General features: G+C 44.6%; 16 non-coding genes and 1 pseudogene across 16 annotated transcripts; all 17 read right to left on the bottom strand.

The window, feature by feature from the left end:
- Positions 1–128: 128 nt before the first annotated feature.
- LOC130397782 (5S ribosomal RNA) lies at positions 129–247 on the bottom strand. Its single transcript, XR_008900366.1, has one exon. It is a non-coding gene; the product is annotated as a 5S ribosomal RNA (ribosomal RNA).
- A 529-nt stretch (positions 248–776) lies between these two features.
- On the bottom strand, positions 777–895 carry LOC130397771 (5S ribosomal RNA). Its single transcript, XR_008900355.1, has one exon. It is a non-coding gene; the product is annotated as a 5S ribosomal RNA (ribosomal RNA).
- Positions 896–1424: 529 nt separating this feature from the next.
- On the bottom strand, positions 1425–1579 carry LOC130395568 (5S ribosomal RNA; annotated as a pseudogene).
- Positions 1580–2108: 529 nt separating this feature from the next.
- LOC130397760 (5S ribosomal RNA) lies at positions 2109–2227 on the bottom strand. The gene has a single exon (XR_008900344.1). It is a non-coding gene; the product is annotated as a 5S ribosomal RNA (ribosomal RNA).
- A 529-nt stretch (positions 2228–2756) lies between these two features.
- On the bottom strand, positions 2757–2875 carry LOC130397748 (5S ribosomal RNA). Its single transcript, XR_008900333.1, has one exon. It is a non-coding gene; the product is annotated as a 5S ribosomal RNA (ribosomal RNA).
- A 529-nt stretch (positions 2876–3404) lies between these two features.
- Positions 3405–3523, bottom strand: LOC130397736 (5S ribosomal RNA). The gene has a single exon (XR_008900321.1). It is a non-coding gene; the product is annotated as a 5S ribosomal RNA (ribosomal RNA).
- Positions 3524–4052: 529 nt separating this feature from the next.
- On the bottom strand, positions 4053–4171 carry LOC130397724 (5S ribosomal RNA). Its single transcript, XR_008900309.1, has one exon. It is a non-coding gene; the product is annotated as a 5S ribosomal RNA (ribosomal RNA).
- A 529-nt stretch (positions 4172–4700) lies between these two features.
- Positions 4701–4819, bottom strand: LOC130397712 (5S ribosomal RNA). Its single transcript, XR_008900297.1, has one exon. It is a non-coding gene; the product is annotated as a 5S ribosomal RNA (ribosomal RNA).
- A 529-nt stretch (positions 4820–5348) lies between these two features.
- LOC130397701 (5S ribosomal RNA) lies at positions 5349–5467 on the bottom strand. The gene has a single exon (XR_008900284.1). It is a non-coding gene; the product is annotated as a 5S ribosomal RNA (ribosomal RNA).
- Positions 5468–5996: 529 nt separating this feature from the next.
- Positions 5997–6115, bottom strand: LOC130397688 (5S ribosomal RNA). The gene has a single exon (XR_008900270.1). It is a non-coding gene; the product is annotated as a 5S ribosomal RNA (ribosomal RNA).
- Positions 6116–6644: 529 nt separating this feature from the next.
- LOC130397676 (5S ribosomal RNA) lies at positions 6645–6763 on the bottom strand. Its single transcript, XR_008900257.1, has one exon. It is a non-coding gene; the product is annotated as a 5S ribosomal RNA (ribosomal RNA).
- Positions 6764–7292: 529 nt separating this feature from the next.
- LOC130397664 (5S ribosomal RNA) lies at positions 7293–7411 on the bottom strand. Its single transcript, XR_008900245.1, has one exon. It is a non-coding gene; the product is annotated as a 5S ribosomal RNA (ribosomal RNA).
- Positions 7412–7940: 529 nt separating this feature from the next.
- LOC130397652 (5S ribosomal RNA) lies at positions 7941–8059 on the bottom strand. Its single transcript, XR_008900233.1, has one exon. It is a non-coding gene; the product is annotated as a 5S ribosomal RNA (ribosomal RNA).
- Positions 8060–8588: 529 nt separating this feature from the next.
- LOC130397640 (5S ribosomal RNA) lies at positions 8589–8707 on the bottom strand. Its single transcript, XR_008900222.1, has one exon. It is a non-coding gene; the product is annotated as a 5S ribosomal RNA (ribosomal RNA).
- A 528-nt stretch (positions 8708–9235) lies between these two features.
- Positions 9236–9354, bottom strand: LOC130397629 (5S ribosomal RNA). Its single transcript, XR_008900211.1, has one exon. It is a non-coding gene; the product is annotated as a 5S ribosomal RNA (ribosomal RNA).
- A 529-nt stretch (positions 9355–9883) lies between these two features.
- LOC130397617 (5S ribosomal RNA) lies at positions 9884–10002 on the bottom strand. The gene has a single exon (XR_008900200.1). It is a non-coding gene; the product is annotated as a 5S ribosomal RNA (ribosomal RNA).
- Positions 10003–10531: 529 nt separating this feature from the next.
- LOC130397605 (5S ribosomal RNA) lies at positions 10532–10650 on the bottom strand. The gene has a single exon (XR_008900189.1). It is a non-coding gene; the product is annotated as a 5S ribosomal RNA (ribosomal RNA).
- Positions 10651–12601: the final 1951 nt, after the last annotated feature.

The following is a 12601-nucleotide window of genomic DNA, read 5'->3' as shown; positions in this document are numbered from 1 at the left end:
ATAGTTTTGAGAGACGTTGTCAGTTTTTGTATGTTGCTTAAATCCTCCAAAGCGGTTGGCAGTAAACATCAGGTCACGGTACGCCACGGTAGGCCACGGAGGCAATGAGCTCGAGTTGAAAAAGAAAAAGCTTACAGCACCTGGTATTCCCAGGCGGTCTCCCATCCAAGTACTAACCAGGCCCGACCCTGCTTAGCTTCCGAGATCAGACGAGATCGGGCGTGTTCAGGGTGGTATGGCCGTAAGCAATTAGTGCAGGCGCAAAACCAGGTTTTATACAGTAGCACATAAGGAGTGAGAAAGCTGCTGAGGCTCGACGTTACACTTTTACAAAAACAATCATTAGTTAGATATAAACGGCAGTAATTGATTCAGTAGGACTCCTTATCCATGTAAACGATCATTGTGACATCTGAATTCATTAATTATCTGAAATACACTGCGTGTGCGTGTGATGTTAAATGTTTGAACCAAGGTTAACGGTTAAAGTGTCAGAGAATGGGTGGTGATTTTTTGACGTCCTCCCATGATCTGAAGTGAGCGTGCGTGTTTGTGTTGGTGAAAGTTTAAGAAATGTACAACTGTCGGTTCAGCTCTCTGGTGCTCCCTGCTGGCAGTATCACTATACTGTCCTCATGTTTCACAAAAATAGTTTTGAGAGACGTTGTCAGTTTTTGTATGTTGCTTAAATCCTCCAAAGCGGTTGGCAGTAAACATCAGGTCACGGTACGCCACGGTAGGCCACGGAGTCAATGAGCTCGAGTTGAAAAAGAAAAAGCTTACAGCACCTGGTATTCCCAGGCGGTCTCCCATCCAAGTACTAACCAGGCCCGACCCTGCTTAGCTTCCGAGATCAGACGAGATCGGGCGTGTTCAGGGTGGTATGGCCGTAAGCAATTAGTGCAGGCGCAAAACCAGGTTTTATACAGTAGCACATAAGGAGTGAGAAAGCTGCTGAGGCTCGACGTTACACTTTTACAAAAACAATCATTAGTTAGATATAAACGGCAGTAATTGATTCAGTAGGACTCCTTATCCATGTAAACGATCATTGTGACATCTGAATTCATTAATTATCTGAAATACACTGCGTGTGCGTGTGATGTTAAATGTTTGAACCAAGGTTAACGGTTAAAGTGTCAGAGAATGGGTGGTGATTTTTTGACGTCCTCCCATGATCTGAAGTGAGCGTGCGTGTTTGTGTTGGTGAAAGTTTAAGAAATGTACAACTGTCGGTTCAGCTCTCTGGTGCTCCCTGCTGGCAGTATCACTATACTGTCCTCATGTTTCACAAAAATAGTTTTGAGAGACGTTGTCAGTTTTTGTATGTTGCTTAAATCCTCCAAAGCGGTTGGCAGTAAACATCAGGTCACGGTACGCCACGGTAGGCCACGGAGTCAATGAGCTCGAGTTGAAAAAGAAAAAGCTTACAGCACCTGGTATTCCCAGGCGGTCTCCCATCCAAGTACTAACCAGGCCCGACCCTGCTTAGCTTCCGAGATATTAACCAGGCCCGAACCCTGCTTAGCTTCCGAGATCAGACGAGATCGGGCGTGTTCAGGGTGGTATGGCCGTAAGCAATTAGTGCAGGCGCAAAACCAGGTTTTATACAGTAGCACATAAGGAGTGAGAAAGCTGCTGAGGCTCGACGTTACACTTTTACAAAAACAATCATTAGTTAGATATAAACGGCAGTAATTGATTCAGTAGGACTCCTTATCCATGTAAACGATCATTGTGACATCTGAATTCATTAATTATCTGAAATACACTGCGTGTGCGTGTGATGTTAAATGTTTGAACCAAGGTTAACGGTTAAAGTGTCAGAGAATGGGTGGTGATTTTTTGACGTCCTCCCATGATCTGAAGTGAGCGTGCGTGTTTGTGTTGGTGAAAGTTTAAGAAATGTACAACTGTCGGTTCAGCTCTCTGGTGCTCCCTGCTGGCAGTATCACTATACTGTCCTCATGTTTCACAAAAATAGTTTTGAGAGACGTTGTCAGTTTTTGTATGTTGCTTAAATCCTCCAAAGCGGTTGGCAGTAAACATCAGGTCACGGTACGCCACGGTAGGCCACGGAGTCAATGAGCTCGAGTTGAAAAAGAAAAAGCTTACAGCACCTGGTATTCCCAGGCGGTCTCCCATCCAAGTACTAACCAGGCCCGACCCTGCTTAGCTTCCGAGATCAGACGAGATCGGGCGTGTTCAGGGTGGTATGGCCGTAAGCAATTAGTGCAGGCGCAAAACCAGGTTTTATACAGTAGCACATAAGGAGTGAGAAAGCTGCTGAGGCTCGACGTTACACTCTTACAAAAACAATCATTAGTTAGATATAAACGGCAGTAATTGATTCAGTAGGACTCCTTATCCATGTAAACGATCATTGTGACATCTGAATTCATTAATTATCTGAAATACACTGCGTGTGCGTGTGATGTTAAATGTTTGAACCAAGGTTAACGGTTAAAGTGTCAGAGAATGGGTGGTGATTTTTTGACGTCCTCCCATGATCTGAAGTGAGCGTGCGTGTTTGTGTTGGTGAAAGTTTAAGAAATGTACAACTGTCGGTTCAGCTCTCTGGTGCTCCCTGCTGGCAGTATCACTATACTGTCCTCATGTTTCACAAAAATAGTTTTGAGAGACGTTGTCAGTTTTTGTATGTTGCTTAAATCCTCCAAAGCGGTTGGCAGTAAACATCAGGTCACGGTACGCCACGGTAGGCCACGGAGTCAATGAGCTCGAGTTGAAAAAGAAAAAGCTTACAGCACCTGGTATTCCCAGGCGGTCTCCCATCCAAGTACTAACCAGGCCCGACCCTGCTTAGCTTCCGAGATCAGACGAGATCGGGCGTGTTCAGGGTGGTATGGCCGTAAGCAATTAGTGCAGGCGCAAAACCAGGTTTTATACAGTAGCACATAAGGAGTGAGAAAGCTGCTGAGGCTCGACGTTACACTTTTACAAAAACAATCATTAGTTAGATATAAACGGCAGTAATTGATTCAGTAGGACTCCTTATCCATGTAAACGATCATTGTGACATCTGAATTCATTAATTATCTGAAATACACTGCGTGTGCGTGTGATGTTAAATGTTTGAACCAAGGTTAACGGTTAAAGTGTCAGAGAATGGGTGGTGATTTTTTGACGTCCTCCCATGATCTGAAGTGAGCGTGCGTGTTTGTGTTGGTGAAAGTTTAAGAAATGTACAACTGTCGGTTCAGCTCTCTGGTGCTCCCTGCTGGCAGTATCACTATACTGTCCTCATGTTTCACAAAAATAGTTTTGAGAGACGTTGTCAGTTTTTGTATGTTGCTTAAATCCTCCAAAGCGGTTGGCAGTAAACATCAGGTCACGGTACGCCACGGTAGGCCACGGAGTCAATGAGCTCGAGTTGAAAAAGAAAAAGCTTACAGCACCTGGTATTCCCAGGCGGTCTCCCATCCAAGTACTAACCAGGCCCGACCCTGCTTAGCTTCCGAGATCAGACGAGATCGGGCGTGTTCAGGGTGGTATGGCCGTAAGCAATTAGTGCAGGCGCAAAACCAGGTTTTATACAGTAGCACATAAGGAGTGAGAAAGCTGCTGAGGCTCGACGTTACACTTTTACAAAAACAATCATTAGTTAGATATAAACGGCAGTAATTGATTCAGTAGGACTCCTTATCCATGTAAACGATCATTGTGACATCTGAATTCATTAATTATCTGAAATACACTGCGTGTGCGTGTGATGTTAAATGTTTGAACCAAGGTTAACGGTTAAAGTGTCAGAGAATGGGTGGTGATTTTTTGACGTCCTCCCATGATCTGAAGTGAGCGTGCGTGTTTGTGTTGGTGAAAGTTTAAGAAATGTACAACTGTCGGTTCAGCTCTCTGGTGCTCCCTGCTGGCAGTATCACTATACTGTCCTCATGTTTCACAAAAATAGTTTTGAGAGACGTTGTCAGTTTTTGTATGTTGCTTAAATCCTCCAAAGCGGTTGGCAGTAAACATCAGGTCACGGTACGCCACGGTAGGCCACGGAGTCAATGAGCTCGAGTTGAAAAAGAAAAAGCTTACAGCACCTGGTATTCCCAGGCGGTCTCCCATCCAAGTACTAACCAGGCCCGACCCTGCTTAGCTTCCGAGATCAGACGAGATCGGGCGTGTTCAGGGTGGTATGGCCGTAAGCAATTAGTGCAGGCGCAAAACCAGGTTTTATACAGTAGCACATAAGGAGTGAGAAAGCTGCTGAGGCTCGACGTTACACTTTTACAAAAACAATCATTAGTTAGATATAAACGGCAGTAATTGATTCAGTAGGACTCCTTATCCATGTAAACGATCATTGTGACATCTGAATTCATTAATTATCTGAAATACACTGCGTGTGCGTGTGATGTTAAATGTTTGAACCAAGGTTAACGGTTAAAGTGTCAGAGAATGGGTGGTGATTTTTTGACGTCCTCCCATGATCTGAAGTGAGCGTGCGTGTTTGTGTTGGTGAAAGTTTAAGAAATGTACAACTGTCGGTTCAGCTCTCTGGTGCTCCCTGCTGGCAGTATCACTATACTGTCCTCATGTTTCACAAAAATAGTTTTGAGAGACGTTGTCAGTTTTTGTATGTTGCTTAAATCCTCCAAAGCGGTTGGCAGTAAACATCAGGTCACGGTACGCCACGGTAGGCCACGGAGTCAATGAGCTCGAGTTGAAAAAGAAAAAGCTTACAGCACCTGGTATTCCCAGGCGGTCTCCCATCCAAGTACTAACCAGGCCCGACCCTGCTTAGCTTCCGAGATCAGACGAGATCGGGCGTGTTCAGGGTGGTATGGCCGTAAGCAATTAGTGCAGGCGCAAAACCAGGTTTTATACAGTAGCACATAAGGAGTGAGAAAGCTGCTGAGGCTCGACGTTACACTTTTACAAAAACAATCATTAGTTAGATATAAACGGCAGTAATTGATTCAGTAGGACTCCTTATCCATGTAAACGATCATTGTGACATCTGAATTCATTAATTATCTGAAATACACTGCGTGTGCGTGTGATGTTAAATGTTTGAACCAAGGTTAACGGTTAAAGTGTCAGAGAATGGGTGGTGATTTTTTGACGTCCTCCCATGATCTGAAGTGAGCGTGCGTGTTTGTGTTGGTGAAAGTTTAAGAAATGTACAACTGTCGGTTCAGCTCTCTGGTGCTCCCTGCTGGCAGTATCACTATACTGTCCTCATGTTTCACAAAAATAGTTTTGAGAGACGTTGTCAGTTTTTGTATGTTGCTTAAATCCTCCAAAGCGGTTGGCAGTAAACATCAGGTCACGGTACGCCACGGTAGGCCACGGAGTCAATGAGCTCGAGTTGAAAAAGAAAAAGCTTACAGCACCTGGTATTCCCAGGCGGTCTCCCATCCAAGTACTAACCAGGCCCGACCCTGCTTAGCTTCCGAGATCAGACGAGATCGGGCGTGTTCAGGGTGGTATGGCCGTAAGCAATTAGTGCAGGCGCAAAACCAGGTTTTATACAGTAGCACATAAGGAGTGAGAAAGCTGCTGAGGCTCGACGTTACACTTTTACAAAAACAATCATTAGTTAGATATAAACGGCAGTAATTGATTCAGTAGGACTCCTTATCCATGTAAACGATCATTGTGACATCTGAATTCATTAATTATCTGAAATACACTGCGTGTGCGTGTGATGTTAAATGTTTGAACCAAGGTTAACGGTTAAAGTGTCAGAGAATGGGTGGTGATTTTTTGACGTCCTCCCATGATCTGAAGTGAGCGTGCGTGTTTGTGTTGGTGAAAGTTTAAGAAATGTACAACTGTCGGTTCAGCTCTCTGGTGCTCCCTGCTGGCAGTATCACTATACTGTCCTCATGTTTCACAAAAATAGTTTTGAGAGACGTTGTCAGTTTTTGTATGTTGCTTAAATCCTCCAAAGCGGTTGGCAGTAAACATCAGGTCACGGTACGCCACGGTAGGCCACGGAGTCAATGAGCTCGAGTTGAAAAAGAAAAAGCTTACAGCACCTGGTATTCCCAGGCGGTCTCCCATCCAAGTACTAACCAGGCCCGACCCTGCTTAGCTTCCGAGATCAGACGAGATCGGGCGTGTTCAGGGTGGTATGGCCGTAAGCAATTAGTGCAGGCGCAAAACCAGGTTTTATACAGTAGCACATAAGGAGTGAGAAAGCTGCTGAGGCTCGACGTTACACTTTTACAAAAACAATCATTAGTTAGATATAAACGGCAGTAATTGATTCAGTAGGACTCCTTATCCATGTAAACGATCATTGTGACATCTGAATTCATTAATTATCTGAAATACACTGCGTGTGCGTGTGATGTTAAATGTTTGAACCAAGGTTAACGGTTAAAGTGTCAGAGAATGGGTGGTGATTTTTTGACGTCCTCCCATGATCTGAAGTGAGCGTGCGTGTTTGTGTTGGTGAAAGTTTAAGAAATGTACAACTGTCGGTTCAGCTCTCTGGTGCTCCCTGCTGGCAGTATCACTATACTGTCCTCATGTTTCACAAAAATAGTTTTGAGAGACGTTGTCAGTTTTTGTATGTTGCTTAAATCCTCCAAAGCGGTTGGCAGTAAACATCAGGTCACGGTACGCCACGGTAGGCCACGGAGTCAATGAGCTCGAGTTGAAAAAGAAAAAGCTTACAGCACCTGGTATTCCCAGGCGGTCTCCCATCCAAGTACTAACCAGGCCCGACCCTGCTTAGCTTCCGAGATCAGACGAGATCGGGCGTGTTCAGGGTGGTATGGCCGTAAGCAATTAGTGCAGGCGCAAAACCAGGTTTTATACAGTAGCACATAAGGAGTGAGAAAGCTGCTGAGGCTCGACGTTACACTTTTACAAAAACAATCATTAGTTAGATATAAACGGCAGTAATTGATTCAGTAGGACTCCTTATCCATGTAAACGATCATTGTGACATCTGAATTCATTAATTATCTGAAATACACTGCGTGTGCGTGTGATGTTAAATGTTTGAACCAAGGTTAACGGTTAAAGTGTCAGAGAATGGGTGGTGATTTTTTGACGTCCTCCCATGATCTGAAGTGAGCGTGCGTGTTTGTGTTGGTGAAAGTTTAAGAAATGTACAACTGTCGGTTCAGCTCTCTGGTGCTCCCTGCTGGCAGTATCACTATACTGTCCTCATGTTTCACAAAAATAGTTTTGAGAGACGTTGTCAGTTTTTGTATGTTGCTTAAATCCTCCAAAGCGGTTGGCAGTAAACATCAGGTCACGGTACGCCACGGTAGGCCACGGAGTCAATGAGCTCGAGTTGAAAAAGAAAAAGCTTACAGCACCTGGTATTCCCAGGCGGTCTCCCATCCAAGTACTAACCAGGCCCGACCCTGCTTAGCTTCCGAGATCAGACGAGATCGGGCGTGTTCAGGGTGGTATGGCCGTAAGCAATTAGTGCAGGCGCAAAACCAGGTTTTATACAGTAGCACATAAGGAGTGAGAAAGCTGCTGAGGCTCGACGTTACACTTTTACAAAAACAATCATTAGTTAGATATAAACGGCAGTAATTGATTCAGTAGGACTCCTTATCCATGTAAACGATCATTGTGACATCTGAATTCATTAATTATCTGAAATACACTGCGTGTGCGTGTGATGTTAAATGTTTGAACCAAGGTTAACGGTTAAAGTGTCAGAGAATGGGTGGTGATTTTTTGACGTCCTCCCATGATCTGAAGTGAGCGTGCGTGTTTGTGTTGGTGAAAGTTTAAGAAATGTACAACTGTCGGTTCAGCTCTCTGGTGCTCCCTGCTGGCAGTATCACTATACTGTCCTCATGTTTCACAAAAATAGTTTTGAGAGACGTTGTCAGTTTTTGTATGTTGCTTAAATCCTCCAAAGCGGTTGGCAGTAAACATCAGGTCACGGTACGCCACGGTAGGCCACGGAGTCAATGAGCTCGAGTTGAAAAAGAAAAAGCTTACAGCACCTGGTATTCCCAGGCGGTCTCCCATCCAAGTACTAACCAGGCCCGACCCTGCTTAGCTTCCGAGATCAGACGAGATCGGGCGTGTTCAGGGTGGTATGGCCGTAAGCAATTAGTGCAGGCGCAAAACCAGGTTTTATACAGTAGCACATAAGGAGTGAGAAAGCTGCTGAGGCTCGACGTTACACTTTTACAAAAACAATCATTAGTTAGATATAAACGGCAGTAATTGATTCAGTAGGACTCCTTATCCATGTAAACGATCATTGTGACATCTGAATTCATTAATTATCTGAAATACACTGCGTGTGCGTGTGATGTTAAATGTTTGAACCAAGGTTAACGGTTAAAGTGTCAGAGAATGGGTGGTGATTTTTTGACGTCCTCCCATGATCTGAAGTGAGCGTGCGTGTTTGTGTTGGTGAAAGTTTAAGAAATGTACAACTGTCGGTTCAGCTCTCTGGTGCTCCCTGCTGGCAGTATCACTATACTGTCCTCATGTTTCACAAAAATAGTTTTGAGAGACGTTGTCAGTTTTTGTATGTTGCTTAAATCCTCCAAAGCGGTTGGCAGTAAACATCAGGTCACGGTACGCCACGGTAGGCCACGGAGTCAATGAGCTCGAGTTGAAAAAGAAAAAGCTTACAGCACCTGGTATTCCCAGGCGGTCTCCCATCCAAGTACTAACCAGGCCCGACCCTGCTTAGCTTCCGAGATCAGACGAGATCGGGCGTGTTCAGGGTGGTATGGCCGTAAGCAATTAGTGCAGGCGCAAAACCAGGTTTTATACAGTAGCACATAAGGAGTGAGAAAGCTGCTGAGGCTCGACGTTACACTTTACAAAAACAATCATTAGTTAGATATAAACGGCAGTAATTGATTCAGTAGGACTCCTTATCCATGTAAACGATCATTGTGACATCTGAATTCATTAATTATCTGAAATACACTGCGTGTGCGTGTGATGTTAAATGTTTGAACCAAGGTTAACGGTTAAAGTGTCAGAGAATGGGTGGTGATTTTTTGACGTCCTCCCATGATCTGAAGTGAGCGTGCGTGTTTGTGTTGGTGAAAGTTTAAGAAATGTACAACTGTCGGTTCAGCTCTCTGGTGCTCCCTGCTGGCAGTATCACTATACTGTCCTCATGTTTCACAAAAATAGTTTTGAGAGACGTTGTCAGTTTTTGTATGTTGCTTAAATCCTCCAAAGCGGTTGGCAGTAAACATCAGGTCACGGTACGCCACGGTAGGCCACGGAGTCAATGAGCTCGAGTTGAAAAAGAAAAAGCTTACAGCACCTGGTATTCCCAGGCGGTCTCCCATCCAAGTACTAACCAGGCCCGACCCTGCTTAGCTTCCGAGATCAGACGAGATCGGGCGTGTTCAGGGTGGTATGGCCGTAAGCAATTAGTGCAGGCGCAAAACCAGGTTTTATACAGTAGCACATAAGGAGTGAGAAAGCTGCTGAGGCTCGACGTTACACTCTTACAAAAACAATCATTAGTTAGATATAAACGGCAGTAATTGATTCAGTAGGACTCCTTATCCATGTAAACGATCATTGTGACATCTGAATTCATTAATTATCTGAAATACACTGCGTGTGCGTGTGATGTTAAATGTTTGAACCAAGGTTAACGGTTAAAGTGTCAGAGAATGGGTGGTGATTTTTTGACGTCCTCCCATGATCTGAAGTGAGCGTGCGTGTTTGTGTTGGTGAAAGTTTAAGAAATGTACAACTGTCGGTTCAGCTCTCTGGTGCTCCCTGCTGGCAGTATCACTATACTGTCCTCATGTTTCACAAAAATAGTTTTGAGAGACGTTGTCAGTTTTTGTATGTTGCTTAAATCCTCCAAAGCGGTTGGCAGTAAACATCAGGTCACGGTACGCCACGGTAGGCCACGGAGTCAATGAGCTCGAGTTGAAAAAGAAAAAGCTTACAGCACCTGGTATTCCCAGGCGGTCTCCCATCCAAGTACTAACCAGGCCCGACCCTGCTTAGCTTCCGAGATCAGACGAGATCGGGCGTGTTCAGGGTGGTATGGCCGTAAGCAATTAGTGCAGGCGCAAAACCAGGTTTTATACAGTAGCACATAAGGAGTGAGAAAGCTGCTGAGGCTCGACGTTACACTCTTACAAAAACAATCATTAGTTAGATATAAACGGCAGTAATTGATTCAGTAGGACTCCTTATCCATGTAAACGATCATTGTGACATCTGAATTCATTAATTATCTGAAATACACTGCGTGTGCGTGTGATGTTAAATGTTTGAACCAAGGTTAACGGTTAAAGTGTCAGAGAATGGGTGGTGATTTTTTGACGTCCTCCCATGATCTGAAGTGAGCGTGCGTGTTTGTGTTGGTGAAAGTTTAAGAAATGTACAACTGTCGGTTCAGCTCTCTGGTGCTCCCTGCTGGCAGTATCACTATACTGTCCTCATGTTTCACAAAAATAGTTTTGAGAGACGTTGTCAGTTTTTGTATGTTGCTTAAATCCTCCAAAGCGGTTGGCAGTAAACATCAGGTCACGGTACGCCACGGTAGGCCACGGAGTCAATGAGCTCGAGTTGAAAAAGAAAAAGCTTACAGCACCTGGTATTCCCAGGCGGTCTCCCATCCAAGTACTAACCAGGCCCGACCCTGCTTAGCTTCCGAGATCAGACGAGATCGGGCGTGTTCAGGGTGGTATGGCCGTAAGCAATTAGTGCAGGCGCAAAACCAGGTTTTATACAGTAGCACATAAGGAGTGAGAAAGCTGCTGAGGCTCGACGTTACACTTTTACAAAAACAATCATTAGTTAGATATAAACGGCAGTAATTGATTCAGTAGGACTCCTTATCCATGTAAACGATCATTGTGACATCTGAATTCATTAATTATCTGAAATACACTGCGTGTGCGTGTGATGTTAAATGTTTGAACCAAGGTTAACGGTTAAAGTGTCAGAGAATGGGTGGTGATTTTTTGACGTCCTCCCATGATCTGGGCCCCGTTTCCCGAAAGCATCGTTAGCCTAAGTGGATCGTGAAGTGCGTCGTAAGGGCATCGTAGAGTTTTCACCGCGTTTCCCGAAAGCATCGTGGGGAACGAACGTCTTGAAAACGCTCGTAGCTAACGAGTACTCCAGGGGTGCTCGTAGGACGCTAAGAGCATCGTCAGCTATAGCCTCAGTGGCGACACCATCGGACATTCCGTCTATTGGATGCGTTTTATTGAAACGCATTGCGCCTTTATGTTCTTAGTTTGGTAATTAATAAAGATTATTAATTTATTTATTAATAAAGATGTTAAAATGGCCAAAATAAAACGGGACAGTCCAGAAAATGTTTGCGCAGGCAGGGCACTCAAAATGTGTGAGAGAAAGTGGGGGGATTTGTGCAGACTGACATAGGCTACTCATAAAACGTAGCATAAAATAATGTAAAGAATTAAATTAAATTAAAAAAAATTAAAATAAAGAAATAAAATAAATTATAAAAAACAAGCAAAGGAGCAGGCAAAAGGCTGGGATATGGTGGGGATTGGTCACGTTGACGGGAATGTTTAGTGACATGTGGGAGGGTGGAGGGGGTTAAAAAAAAGTCTCAATCACTCTTCGACGCGCATGAAAACCAGCCGCGTAGTTATGAGGGAGGCCGTCCTCACACCGATCTTCCTCGTCGTCATCGTCCTCAGCGTCCTCCGGTTCAAGCAATGCCACCCCAGCCTTAGCTGCAATGTTGTGCAACATAGCCGTCACACATATCACGGCGCATGACTTGGCCGGCGAAAACTGGAGCCCTCCGCCTGACTTGTGATGAAGGCATCTAATATAGCGCAACTTCCACCTCCCGATCGTGCGCTCAACGATGCACCGGGCCAGACGGTGGGCTTCGTTGTATTCCTCATCAATACATACCTTACCCTATTTCCGGAGGGGCTTTTATAGCCAATCAAATGATCAATCAAGGAAACCCTTATGCGGAATCAGATTAAGTCGGCTCTCTTTGCTGCGCAAAGCATGTTTCAGAAATCAGCCCATTAAGATAAATGTAGTTGTCACACAAGCAATTTTTAATTTTTTGTCATATGGAATTATTTCAGGGGGGAAAATGCCGTGAAACGCACAGTGCATTCAGGATTAGGACTGATATATGTCGGTTTAAGCCTAATCAATTGTGTTTTAATGTCTTGCTATAGCATTCATCTAATTGCAGTCTATTTTTTTCGGAGGCTACTCTGCTGTTGTCCTTGATGGGGATTTATTTTAACCCTTTTTAACACAATTTTCCTGCGACATTCCTGCGTCTCCCCCTCCTACGGAGCCCATTTCAGCACCGTGTCAGTAGACAGTTACAATCCTACGACGTCGTGAGTGCAGCGAATGCGCGTTCACGTTAAGAGGAGTTTCGGGAAACGCTCCAAAGAAATTGACGATGGATCGCAAGATCCATCGTGAGAATGATCGTACGAGCGTGGATCCATCGTTATCGGGAAACGGGGCCCTGAAGTGAGCGTGCGTGTTTGTGTTGGTGAAAGTTTAAGAAATGTACAACTGTCGTTTCAGCTCTCTGGTGCTCCCTGCTGGCAGTATCACTATACTGTCCTCATGTTTCACAAAAATAGTTTTGAGAGACGTTGTCAGTTTTTGTATGTTGCTTAAATCCTCC

The sequence above is a fragment of the Gadus chalcogrammus genome, chromosome 12 (genome assembly GCF_026213295.1).
Source record: "Gadus chalcogrammus isolate NIFS_2021 chromosome 12, NIFS_Gcha_1.0, whole genome shotgun sequence".
In the NCBI taxonomy this organism is placed as follows: Eukaryota; Metazoa; Chordata; class Actinopteri; order Gadiformes; family Gadidae; genus Gadus; species Gadus chalcogrammus.
The sequence above is the reverse complement of the archived record's forward strand: the minus strand, read 5'-3'. Positions and strand labels throughout refer to the sequence as shown.